The sequence below is a fragment of the Sphaerodactylus townsendi genome, unplaced genomic scaffold (genome assembly GCF_021028975.2).
Source record: "Sphaerodactylus townsendi isolate TG3544 unplaced genomic scaffold, MPM_Stown_v2.3 scaffold_610, whole genome shotgun sequence".
NCBI classification, from domain to species: domain Eukaryota; kingdom Metazoa; phylum Chordata; class Lepidosauria; order Squamata; family Sphaerodactylidae; genus Sphaerodactylus; species Sphaerodactylus townsendi.
In genome coordinates this window covers 1,358-12,840 of record NW_025950815.1, presented here as the reverse complement: position 1 = coordinate 12,840, position 11,483 = coordinate 1,358, and the positions used below count along the sequence as shown (strand labels likewise).

Below are 11,483 nucleotides of genomic sequence, written 5' to 3'. Positions count from 1 at the left end.
GGTTCGCCACCACTGTCTTAGTGGCATGGCTTTAAGAAAACCCAGGCATCTTCAGAGGTGTATCACAGAGAGAAGTGTGTTGCGTAACACACCTCTCTCTGTGGTGCACCTCTGAAGATGCCAGCCACAGATGCAGGCGAAACGTTAGGGACAAGATCTACCAGACCACGGCCACACAGCCCGGAAAGTCCACAACAACAATCCTTCTTCTCTCACTGTGCCTCAAAACAAACTAGTTGCAGCAAGATAGAACATTTTTCTAACACTGTCCCGTCGTCTGCATTGAAAATACAACTGGTATCAAGCAGTCTGTTATTCCCAGAAGTGTTGCAGAATTCTTCCTAAATCTCTTCATATAGACCAGTGTTTACCAACCTTTTCGAAGTCACGGTACCCTTGACCTCACTCTTCATATCTCACGGTACCCCTGCCATCCCCCCCCACCTTCCCCTCCCAGTGCCCCTGCTTGCACCACCCCCCACCTTCCCCTCCCGGAGTGAAGGGAAGAACTGGGGGGGGGGAGCAGGAAGTGGCTGCTGACCTTGTGGCAGGCCCTGCCCCAAGCCAGCTCCATGTCCTTGCTGGCACCGGCAGGAGACACCACAAAAGTGAGGGGGGGGTTAGCATTGCCACGGTACCCCAGGGTACCACGGAACCCTGGTTGAAAATCACTGATATAGATATATGGCTATGGAACATTCCCTGACATGGATAGCCCAGGCTACTCCAATCTCATCAGATCTTGGAAGCTAAGCAGGGTGGGCTCTGGTTAGTCCTTGCAAGGGAGACCTCCAAAGAATACCAGAGTCATGACGCAAAGGCAGGCAATGGCAACTCACGTGTGTTGGCAGCTCTTGCCTTGAAAACCCTACTGAGTCGCCATAAGTTAGCTGTGATTTAATGGCACTTCACACTATACAAACCCTGCTAATTTCAGACCAACCAGTCCTTTTTCTGTAATAGGGAAACTTCATGCCAAGCATCCATTATCCAGATTAATAGATTAACATCTTGGATGTCCCAGCAGAGAATACTGGGCCCAGAGCAAATGGGCTTCTGTAAAGGAAAAACAACCCTAGATAACTGCACAGCTTTATCCCACTTGGTTAATAAATATACCAGAAAAGGGAGCGTATACTGCCTTTTTAGATTTAAAAGGTGCCTTTGACGCTATTCCAAGGGAACTCTTATGGAACAAGCTAGCAAATATCAATATAGATACGAGGTTTTTGTTCATGATTAAAAAGCTACACACCTCTATGAGTTGTCAAATTACATTTTCCATGGCAGGGAAGCCAACTCAAATAAATCTTATTAATAAAGGAGTCAAGCAGGGTTGTATTTTGGTTCTTTCCTTGTTTAATCTATTCTTAAACGATGTTGCACCTTTTTAAAGTTGCTGGTCATAGGTCTTATTTGGGATCTGTTTATGTGCCCTTAGTACTTTATGCTGATGATGTAGTTTTGTGGTCTTCTTTGCAAGTGCATTTGAAACACTTTCCAAATTGTTGCTTGAGTACTGCACAACAAATAAGATTGGAACTGAACTACGAGAGACCTAAAGTCCTTGTCTTTTCAAACACCTTGATCACACATGTGTGGAATGGTGGATGGCATGCTCCTCTTCTCTTTGCATGTTATTGCAATGGAAATAAAATAATATTTTTTAAAAGACAGCTGGTTACGAGCATGTGCATCTCCCGAATGAATCGAAACCAACAGCCTGGTGTACAACAAAGACATTCTCAAGTACATTTTTCAAGGATCCCTCTCTTTCTGGGCTTCTCTCACATCCCATAGTTGAGACACCTACCAACTCTGCAGCTGGTCAAGGCATGCGTTGGGTGGCCCTCCGATGCACGCAATTCGCTGCCGTTGCTTCCACTCAACTAAGTCTTCCATAATCAGGGCGTTTTGTGTGTGTTCTGCAAGGTTCAGCAAGGCCGTGATTTTGCGCACCACATCCTAAAAAGAAGAAGAGGTTCCCAAGAAATCTATCCTCCTTGGAGACACTTGGAAGTCAAAATCCAGCAACAGGAGGCCTTTTGTTAATAAATTAAACCAACAGGCTTGGAGCGAGTTAAAGGGAACTTTTCAGATCGGAAGTCAAAACAATGATATTCAAACTTTCTAATTTCAAGAAAGCCCTTCCATATTTATTTTCTGCCAGATCACATTTCAAGATGCAAGAATTCTGGGTAGATTTCCAGCCTCCACATGGGGCATCGAGATCTCTCAGAATTACACCTCATCTCCAGACTACAGAGATCAGTTCCCCTAGACAAAACAGCTGCTTTGGGCGGTGAATTCTATGCTAGTATACCCCTCCCCAACCCCTTCCACCCTACGGTTCTACCTCAAAATCTCCAGGAATTTCCCAATAGAGTTAGCAATACTAATTCTTGGATACAGAGTCACAAAGGGGGCTCACTAGTCCTACTGGACTTCATCAGGGCTTGTGGCTGGATATTACAAAGTTTCTTGTTTAACAGAAACTGTTGTGATTTATTCTTTTCCCTCCTCTTAGAACTGTCTTAATTGTTAATTGTTGGACCACAAAGGGAGGTATGATTTTTGAATTGTAAGCAATTTCAGCATCTGTGATTAACAAAAGGACAGTTGGAGCTTCGGGGGAGCTGGACTTGCATATCCGTACATTCCTGATAAAGTACAAGTATCAAATTCTGTTGGGCCTTTTGCTTCCTGTGTTGGCTGAGCGCCCAGCAAGATCATATGAACTGCTTGCCCATTTCAGGAGGAGGGGGTAGTTGACCATCTAACCCAGTGGTTCTCAACCTTCCTAATGCTGCAACCCTTTAATACAGTTCCTCCTGTTGTGGTGACCCCCAACCCTAACATTTATCCATTTTACAGATGGAGAACACTGATGCAGAGAGTCTTAGGCGACCCCTGTGAAAGGGTTGTTCAACCCCAAAGGGGTTGTGACCCCCAGGTTGAGAACCGCTGATCTAAGCTATGTGACACTTTGGATCTTAGTCAGGGAAAGGGGTCCAAGGATGTCATCAGTAAGGTGACCTGGGCTGCTGAAGGAATCTGATCGTAATAAAAATAATATCCATGGAGATGAAAATTAGATTCAGAGGAACTAAATGAATAGGTTAATGTGTTATTAATATGTTAGCAGTCAAGGCTGTAAATATGTTTATTTGATACATACCAGTGGGTGCTAATTAAACAATTAAATAGCAGAATGGGGGACAAAATAAGTAAAATGGATGGTTCTCTCTCAAATTTGTATCACGTCTATATATTATTGAACATTTAAGACCCATTTTATTGTTATTTTGTTTCTTACATGGTTTGATGTTTTTCTATAATTTTTCAATTTTGTGGTGTTTTTATACATGGGTAAAAATTCATTTAAAATATTATTAAAAAAGGAGAACAATACATGTTTCCTTGAATGAATTATAATTATATACTGCTGCTATTATTATGTCAGATCTTAATAATGAGGCTGTATTCATTCATTGTTGTGAGTTTTTTAATTTGAAGCGATGGAGTTAAATAATTTACTGAGGATGCAGCAATTTCTAATAATTTAGATCAGAATTTTTTTCCATTAAGAAGAAGAAGAGATAGAAAAAGTGCAGAGAAGTGCAGATGATTGAGGGATTGAGAAGAAGAGATAGAAAAAGTGCAGAAAAGTGCAGATGATTGAGGGACTGGAGCACCTTCCTTATGAGGAGAGGCTGCAGCGTTTGGGACTCTTTAGTTTGGAGAGGAGACGGCTAAGGGGGGATATGATTGAAGTCTATAAAATTATGCATGGGGTAGAAAATGTTGACAGAGAGAAATTTTTCTCTCTTTCTCACAATACTAGAACCAGGGGGCATACATTGAAAATGCTGGGGGGAAGAATTAGGACTAATAAAAGGAAACACTTCTTCACGCAACGTGTGATTGGTGTTTGGAATATGCTGCCACAGGAGGTGGTGATGGCCACTCACCTGGATAGCTTTAAAAGGGGCTTGGACAGATTGATGGAGGAGAAGTCGATTTATGGCTACCAATCTTGATCCTCCTTGATCTGAGATTGCAAATGCCTTAGCAGACCAGGTGCTCGGGAGAAGCAGCAGCAGCAGCAGAAGGCCATTGCTTTCATATCCTGCTTGTGAGCTCCCAATGGCACCTGGTGGGCCACTGCAAGTAGCAGAGAGCTGGACTAGATGGACTCTGGTCTGATCCAGCTGGCTTGTTCTTATGTTCTTAAGAAGAGTTTGGATTTATATCCCACTTTTCTCTCCTGCAAGGAGACTCAAGGTGGCTTACAAACTCCCTTCCCTTCCTCTCCCCACAACAGACACCTTGGGAGGCAGGTGGGGCTGAGAGAATTTGGAGAGAACTGGGACTAGCCCCAGGTCACGCAGAAAAAATGTAGGAGTGCAGAAACAAATCCAGTTCTCCAGATAAGAGTCCACCACTCAGGTGGAGGAGTGGGGAACCAAACCTAGTTCTCCAGATTAGAATCCACCTGCTCTTAACCACTAACATCATGCTGTCTTAGAGGCATTTAAAGAGTTAAATAATTAAAAAAGGAATGTGATTGGTTTAAATCTGGCAAGGATCTAACAATGTGGCTAAGTGGCTAAGAGCAGGTGCACTCTGATCTGGAGGAACCGGGTTTGATTCCCCGCTCTGCCGCTTGAGTTGTGGAGGCTTATCTGGGGAATTCAGATTAGCCTGTGCACTCCCACACATGCCAGCTGGGTGACCTTGGGCTAGTCACAGTTCTTCTGAGCTCTCTCAGCCCCACCCACCTCACAGGGTGTTTGTTGTGAGGGGGGAAGGGCAAGGAGATTGTAAGCCCCTTTGAGTCTCCTACAGGAGAGAAAGGGGGGATATAATCCAAACTCTTCTTCTTCTAGAGGGCCTTGGAGCACGGTTTTGAGTTGAAGGAGGGGCTACCCTGGATTGGGGCCTGGGTTGTGCTGCAGGAAGGCCACCACAGCTCGAGAAGAGAGGCCAAGGGTAACTGATGCATATGCCTGCCTCATGTCGTGTGTTTAGCTAATGTCCCTGTTTGAGACAAGATAGGTTCTGTTTAGATACTTCCACTCAGCTTAAGTAAGTTTATCACCTACAAGTTGTACTGTTTTCTGGCTCCATCCATATTCAAGAACCCTCCACAGATCTTGCTATCCAGCACTTGGCCAAAACCTACTGAAGCTAAGGTTCTCAGCTTTGTGGTAGAGCTGGAGTCTGGAAACTAGGAAGTTTCCTTTGGCTTAGACTTAGAGGAACTTCCTGACACTTGGATACCTTAAAACGTACTCAGTGTTCATCTGTGCCTGGCATGGGGAGATAGACCAAGGCTGGAAAACCGTCTTACTAGGAAATCTGCCTGCCAACAGGTTTTGGACCAGCCTCGGGATTCCCAGTGAGACGCAGCCAGGAAAGCAGCACGCTAGACGGGTGCTTCAAAACAAAAGAAGCGCCTTCCATGGAGGCCAATGCACGGCTGCACCTAGCAGTCACCCCAAAGCGTCACCTGTCTCATAATGTCGAGCTGCAAATACATTGTGTGTAGCTGCATCTTCTCCTTGAGGATGTCCTCCTGAGTCATCCCACTGGCCTCATGTTCTGCAAGACATGGAAGAAGAAGAAGAGTTTGGATTTATACCCCACTTTGCTCAGCTGTAAGAACTAGATGCGTAGCTATCAGGGGACGGGGTGGGGACCAGAGCACTGGCAGGCGCTGTGGGGTCACATGGGGGCAGAAAATTCCCCCCTCCCCCTTGCCCCGCTGCCAGGCCCAGCCTCAGGGCACACCACAAAGGGTGAGTGAAGACGCTCTTCCCACGATGGTAACCAATTCTCCCAAAGGCACATGAAGGTTAGTCCAAGCGTTAGTGGACTCAGGGTGTTCGAACTGCCTCATGCACCCTAGAGTAGTGTAGGGTCTGGGACTAACGCCCATTCCCCTATGACAGGGGTAGGGAACCTTTAACACTCAAAGAGCCATTTGGACCCATTTTCCACGGAAAAACACTTGGAACCGCAAATAATTTTTGACATTCAAAATAAAGATAACACTATATATATTGGGTTTTTTAAACCTTTTACTCCGCTCATTCTGAGAAGTGCATGGTTGCGCCCGCCCTGCTGCCTGCAGGGCGGGCAAGGATGAAGCTGGCGGCTTGGCCTCACTGGCCGCCGGGAAAGCGCCCGCTCCACTCCAACGCGGTGTGGCCCAGCCGACTGTGGACAGTTGGTGTGCCCGCCCTGCTGCCTGCAGGGCGGGCAAGGATGGGGCTGGCGGCTCGGCTCATGGAGCCACAGTGCAAGGGCAGAAGAGCTGCATGCGGCTCTTGAGCCGCAGGTTCCCTACCCCTGCCCTATGAAGACCCCTCCTTTTCACTCAAATGGGTGGGCGGCTCACAGAAGGGTCCACCGGCTGCTTTTAAAACTGAGTAAGTCTTGGTGCAGTGTGCTGAGCATTGGGAGCTGTGCAGTTTTGTAATCGCCAATATAGCCAAATACCCAGTAGTTCTGGGAATGCCTTGGCTGGCAGAGCATGATCCAACCATCAAATGGACAGACCGGATTATAAGGCTCACCAACCCTCCCTGTGGGGACCACATTCAATCCAGGGACGCATCTACCCCAATCCCACCAAAAGGGGAGAGGATCACTGCTTCCATTATGAGCCAGGGCAGATCTGACATGGGTATTCCGTCACTGTACAGGGATTTAAGCCGGGTGTTTGAAGAAACCAAATGCGACACCCCCGCACAGAAAGACGGATCGTAAAATCGAACTGGTACAGGGAGCTAAACTCCCCAGAGGGTGGCTATGCCCCATGAGCCCAGCCAAAGACGTAGCATTATGGGAATTTTTTGATAAAAATCCAGCCCGTCATTTTATCCGGTCTACCACCAGCAATTATGCCGTCCCAGTCCTATTTGTAAAGAAAAAAGGGTGGATCCTTTCGTTCATGCACAGATTACTGGGGTCTTAATGCTCTCTCCACTTGCAATAAATACCCCCTTCCCCTTATAAAGGACCTATTGGTCATTCTGGGGAAGGGGCGGATTTTTACCAAACTGGACTTGAGAAAAACTTATTATCGAGTACGCATTGCTGATGGTTTTTAACATAGCCTTTAACACCCATTATGGACAGTTTGAGTACCAAGTAATGCCTTCCGGGTTACGCGGCGTCCTAGGGGTATTTATGAGTCTCATAAATGTTGTATTGCAGGATCTTCTGTCCAGGGGTGGTGGTGTATTTGGATGATGTGCTGATTTACTCTCAGTACGAGGCCTCGCATGTGCAACTGGTGCGTGGAGTGTTAAAAGGGTTGTTGGAGAACTCCTTGTTTGTTAAACTGTCTAAATGTGCCTTTTATCAGAAGAAACTAGATTTTCTGGGCTATCGCATTTCTGAAGGGGGGCTGGAAGTAGACCCTGCCAAGTTCCAAGATGTATTAGTTTGGCAGCCCCCCACCACCAGAAAGCAACTACAGCCGTTTTGGGGATTTGCAAACTTTTATTGTGAGTTTATCCTCAACTTTTCTCAGCTGGCCCTACCCCTAACAGACCTCCTCCATACAAAAGGGAAAGGTTCTTTGGCCACCCACCTAGGCACACCTCTCTGGTGGACTCCTTGCTGTCAATCGTTTGGGTCATTTGATGCCCTAAAACAGGCGTTCACTTCAGAACCCATCCTAAGACATGCGAACCCGGCCCTCCCGTTCGTCGTTCATGTGGATGCCCCAGACAAAGCTCTGGGCACAGAGCTACTCCAAGAGCGTGATGATGGGAGGTTTCACCCTTGTGCTTACCTCTCCAAAAAATTCACAGGGACTGAGGTGAATCTGATGGTAGGGGACAAAGAAACCAGAGCCATGTGGCAAGGATTGGCCACTTGGCGTCATTGGTTAGAAGGAACGCAAATCCCCTTTGAAGTGTGGACAGATCATAGGAACCTGACTGCACTTTCTCACAATACTAGAATCAGGGGGCATTCATTGAAAATGCTGGGGGAAAGAATTAGGACTAATAAAAGGAAACACTTCTTCACACAACGTGTGATTGGTGTTTGGAATACGCTGCCACAGGAGGTGGTGATGGCCACTAACCTGGATAGCTTTAGAAGGGGCTTGGACAGATTTATGGAGGAGAAGTCGATCTATGGCTACCAATCTTGATCCTCTTTGATCTGAGATTGCAAATGCCTTAGCAGAACAGGTGCTCGGGAACAGCAGCCGCAGAAGGCCATTGCTTTCACATCCTGCACGTGAGTTCCCAAAGTCACCTGGTGGGCCACTGCGAGTAGCAGAGAGCTGGACTAGATGGACTCTGGTCTGATCCAGCTGGCTTGTTCTTACGTTCTTATGTTCACTTAGCACCCCTTGAAAGTTAAACACCAAGCAGCTGCAGTGGGCAGATTTCTTCTCCCGTTTCAACTTTACCGTTCACTTCTTCCCGGGCAAAACCAACCGCTTGGTAGACGCACTTTGCCGCCGACCAATTCCAGGGGAGGGGGGCGGAACAGTCTCCTCCCCAACCAGTTCTTTTGTCCTCCCAACTGGGACTGGCAATCACTAAGCCCTAAGCCCAAACACGCCTTCAGAATACTACGCTGACCGCCCGGGTGGCCTTTCCCTGTCAGACCACCTCGCCTCCTTTTTTGAGGCGGGCAAGCTACCTGTGACACCGGAGGAATTATCATGCAAGGAATTATGGCAGCATATCTTCTTCTGCTGATTAATCCCACCCAGAGGAGAGCCTTGGCTACTGCAAGATGTAAAGTGCTGCCATCAGCTCTGCTGGAGGGAAGATTTAAGAATATGGAACGTGCTAAAAGAGTTTGTTCATGTGATATGACTACGGTTGAAACACTTGACCATTCTTTGTTTCTATGCCCTAAATACAATCAGATACGCATGAAATACATGAATTCCATTTTCTTGCAATGTTCTCAGTGGCATGAGTGTTATAAGAGACCCAATCTCCTGAACAGCTCTGATGGGCTCTTTTGTGAAACTGTTGCAAATTTTATACTGGAAATTAGTAATTTTAACTGTATTTCTTAACCTTGTTTTGTTTTAAAATTTTGTCCTGTTTTATATGCCAATAAAGGCTTGTGTTGTGTGTGGGAGGCCCATCACTTTCTCAACACAATGGATTACAGTGGAGAAGGAGTTGCTTGTTCGTTCCACCCTCACTTTGTAAAGCAATTATCCAGCAGGGGCATGATTTCAAATCAGCAGGGCACTTCGGGTTTGTCAAAATGCTCCACCTACTTTGATTTTTTTAAATGGAAAATCAAAACCCTCCACACCCCTAGTAGTGATTCTAGGGCACAAGACAGTGGCAAGCAGGATTATCTCTTAAAATGTGTCTAACTAGGCCAGTGGTGGCGAACCTATGGCACGGGTGCCAGAGGTGGCACTCAGAGCCCTTTCTGTGGGCACGCACAAACAGAGTCCCCGTCCCCAAAGCTAGGTTGGCCTGGGCTGCTGGGCTCGATTATTAGCATTAACTTAAGACTTAATTAGATTAGCATAAAACTTAAGACCCAGTTTTGGGGAAGCAGTGTAGGTAACCCTGTTAAGAGCTGTTAAACCCCACTGATTTTCATGTGAAGAACTAAAGCGCGATCCTTTACCTGGGAGTAAGCTCAGTTGCTGGCAACGGGGCTTGCTTCTGAGTTAACCCTCCAAGGGTCGTGATTCACCAGTTGGAAGAGTTGCGTGGTTGCTTCAAAGCAAAGCCACCGACTACCACCAAGCTTATTCCCGAGTAACACGTGTCTCGGAACCAATAGTTTTTTCTAAACCAAAACCTCAGTATTCAGGTTAAATTGCCATGTTGGCACTTTGCGATAAATACGTGGGTTTTGGGTGGCAATTTGGGCACTCAGTCTCGAAAAGGTTTGCCGTCACTGAACTAGGCAGAGGGAAGTTTTACAGACCCTTAAGGTAGTGATGAGCCCCATCTCAGACTGTCAATGCAACCCTATGCAGAGATACTCCATTCGAAACCCACTGGAATCAATCAGCTTAGACCGATGTCATCATCTCAGCAACTGTATAAAAAGTAACTACACAAACTCTATCTTTAATTGCTTTGATTGTGTATTCCTGCACGGCAGGGGGTTGGACTTGATGGCCCTGGTGGTCTCTTCCAACTCTAGAAGAAGAAGAAGAAGAAGAAGAGTTTGGATTTATATCCCCCCTTTCTCTCCTGTAAGGAGACTCAAAGGGGCTTACAATCTCCTTGCCCTTCCCCCCTCACAACAAACACCCTGTGAGGTGGGTGGGGCTGAGAGAGCTCCGAGAAGCTGTGACTAGTCCAAGGTCACCTAGCTGGCATGTGTGGGAGTGCACAGGCTAATCTGAATTCCCCAGATAAGCCTCCACAGCTCAGGCGGCAGAGTGGGAAATCAAACCCGGTTCCTCCAGATTAGATACACGAGCTCTTCACCTCCTACGCCACTGCTGCTCCTTCAGAATACTACAGAATACTCTTACACCACTGCTGCTCCTTCAGAATACTACAGAATACTCTTACGCCACTGCTGCTCCTTTAGAATACTCTATGATTCGATGATCTCACAATTGCCATGGGCGGAGCTTACCTCTGACTTGCAAGGTTTTGCATTTGAAGTCTGATTCGTCTTGAGCGTCCTCCAGATTCTTGATGAACTGTTCTATTTCCTGGAAAAACGAGAACCACGTTGGGCAGGCCTTCCAAGCAGGAAAGGATTTGTGGAGAGGACGCGGCTGTTCTGTTGGCCAGCCTCCAATCACATAGTTCCTCTGACCCAACAGAGGAATAAAGGATGGTGATTTCCACCAACTTCCTTTACACCCTCTGTACCCTGTGTCATTTTCAAGGGCCCACTGACCCTTTGGACCAAAGAGTCAGGGCTACAGCAAGTGTGGGAAAGTCCTGCTCTGTGAAGTCAACAGTTTGAGGGTCATTTTAGTTGAAGGGCATTAAGGCTTTTGGGATAGCAGCCCAGAACTGTCGTCAACGACGGCTAACATGATTTATTTTTTTCCTTCCCGTTCTGTCCAGATCTGCTTAGAACCTGGGCTCGGCATTTTCCCCTCACTAGAAGTAAAATAACTTTAGGGAGAACTACAGCACCCATTCTCGATCAAATGGCTACAGCAGTTCACACATATTTATTTATTTATTATTCGACTTATAAGCCGCCTCATCCCCGAAGGGCTCGAGGTGGCTCACAACACGGCTGTTATTCAAACAGCAATCACATAAAACTTAACCTATTAACCAATTAAAATTTAAGCAGCAATTACATACCATAAATAAAAATTGAACAACAGGAGTTGTTTAACAGTTAATCAAATCGTTAATTAAAATCGGCGCCCGATCTATAGGCCAAAAAGAGAGGGAAGGAGCGGGAGGGCCTGTGATGGTATCAGAGAATCAGGCCCAACCGGGATGGAAAAAAAGATGGACATAGGCAGCCTCCGTTGCAATTGC

The 11,483-nt window shown here is 46.4% G+C and overlaps 1 long non-coding RNA gene across 1 annotated transcript; it reads right to left on the bottom strand.

Moving 5' to 3' along the window:
* Positions 1-1,817: 1,817 nt before the first annotated feature.
* LOC125425501 lies at positions 1,818-10,688 on the bottom strand. The gene is made up of 3 exons (XR_007243376.1): positions 10,609-10,688; positions 5,513-5,604; positions 1,818-1,965 (listed from the first exon to the last, which is right to left on the bottom strand). It is a non-coding gene; the product is annotated as an uncharacterized LOC125425501 (long non-coding RNA).
* Between the last annotated feature and the right edge of the window lie 795 nt (positions 10,689-11,483).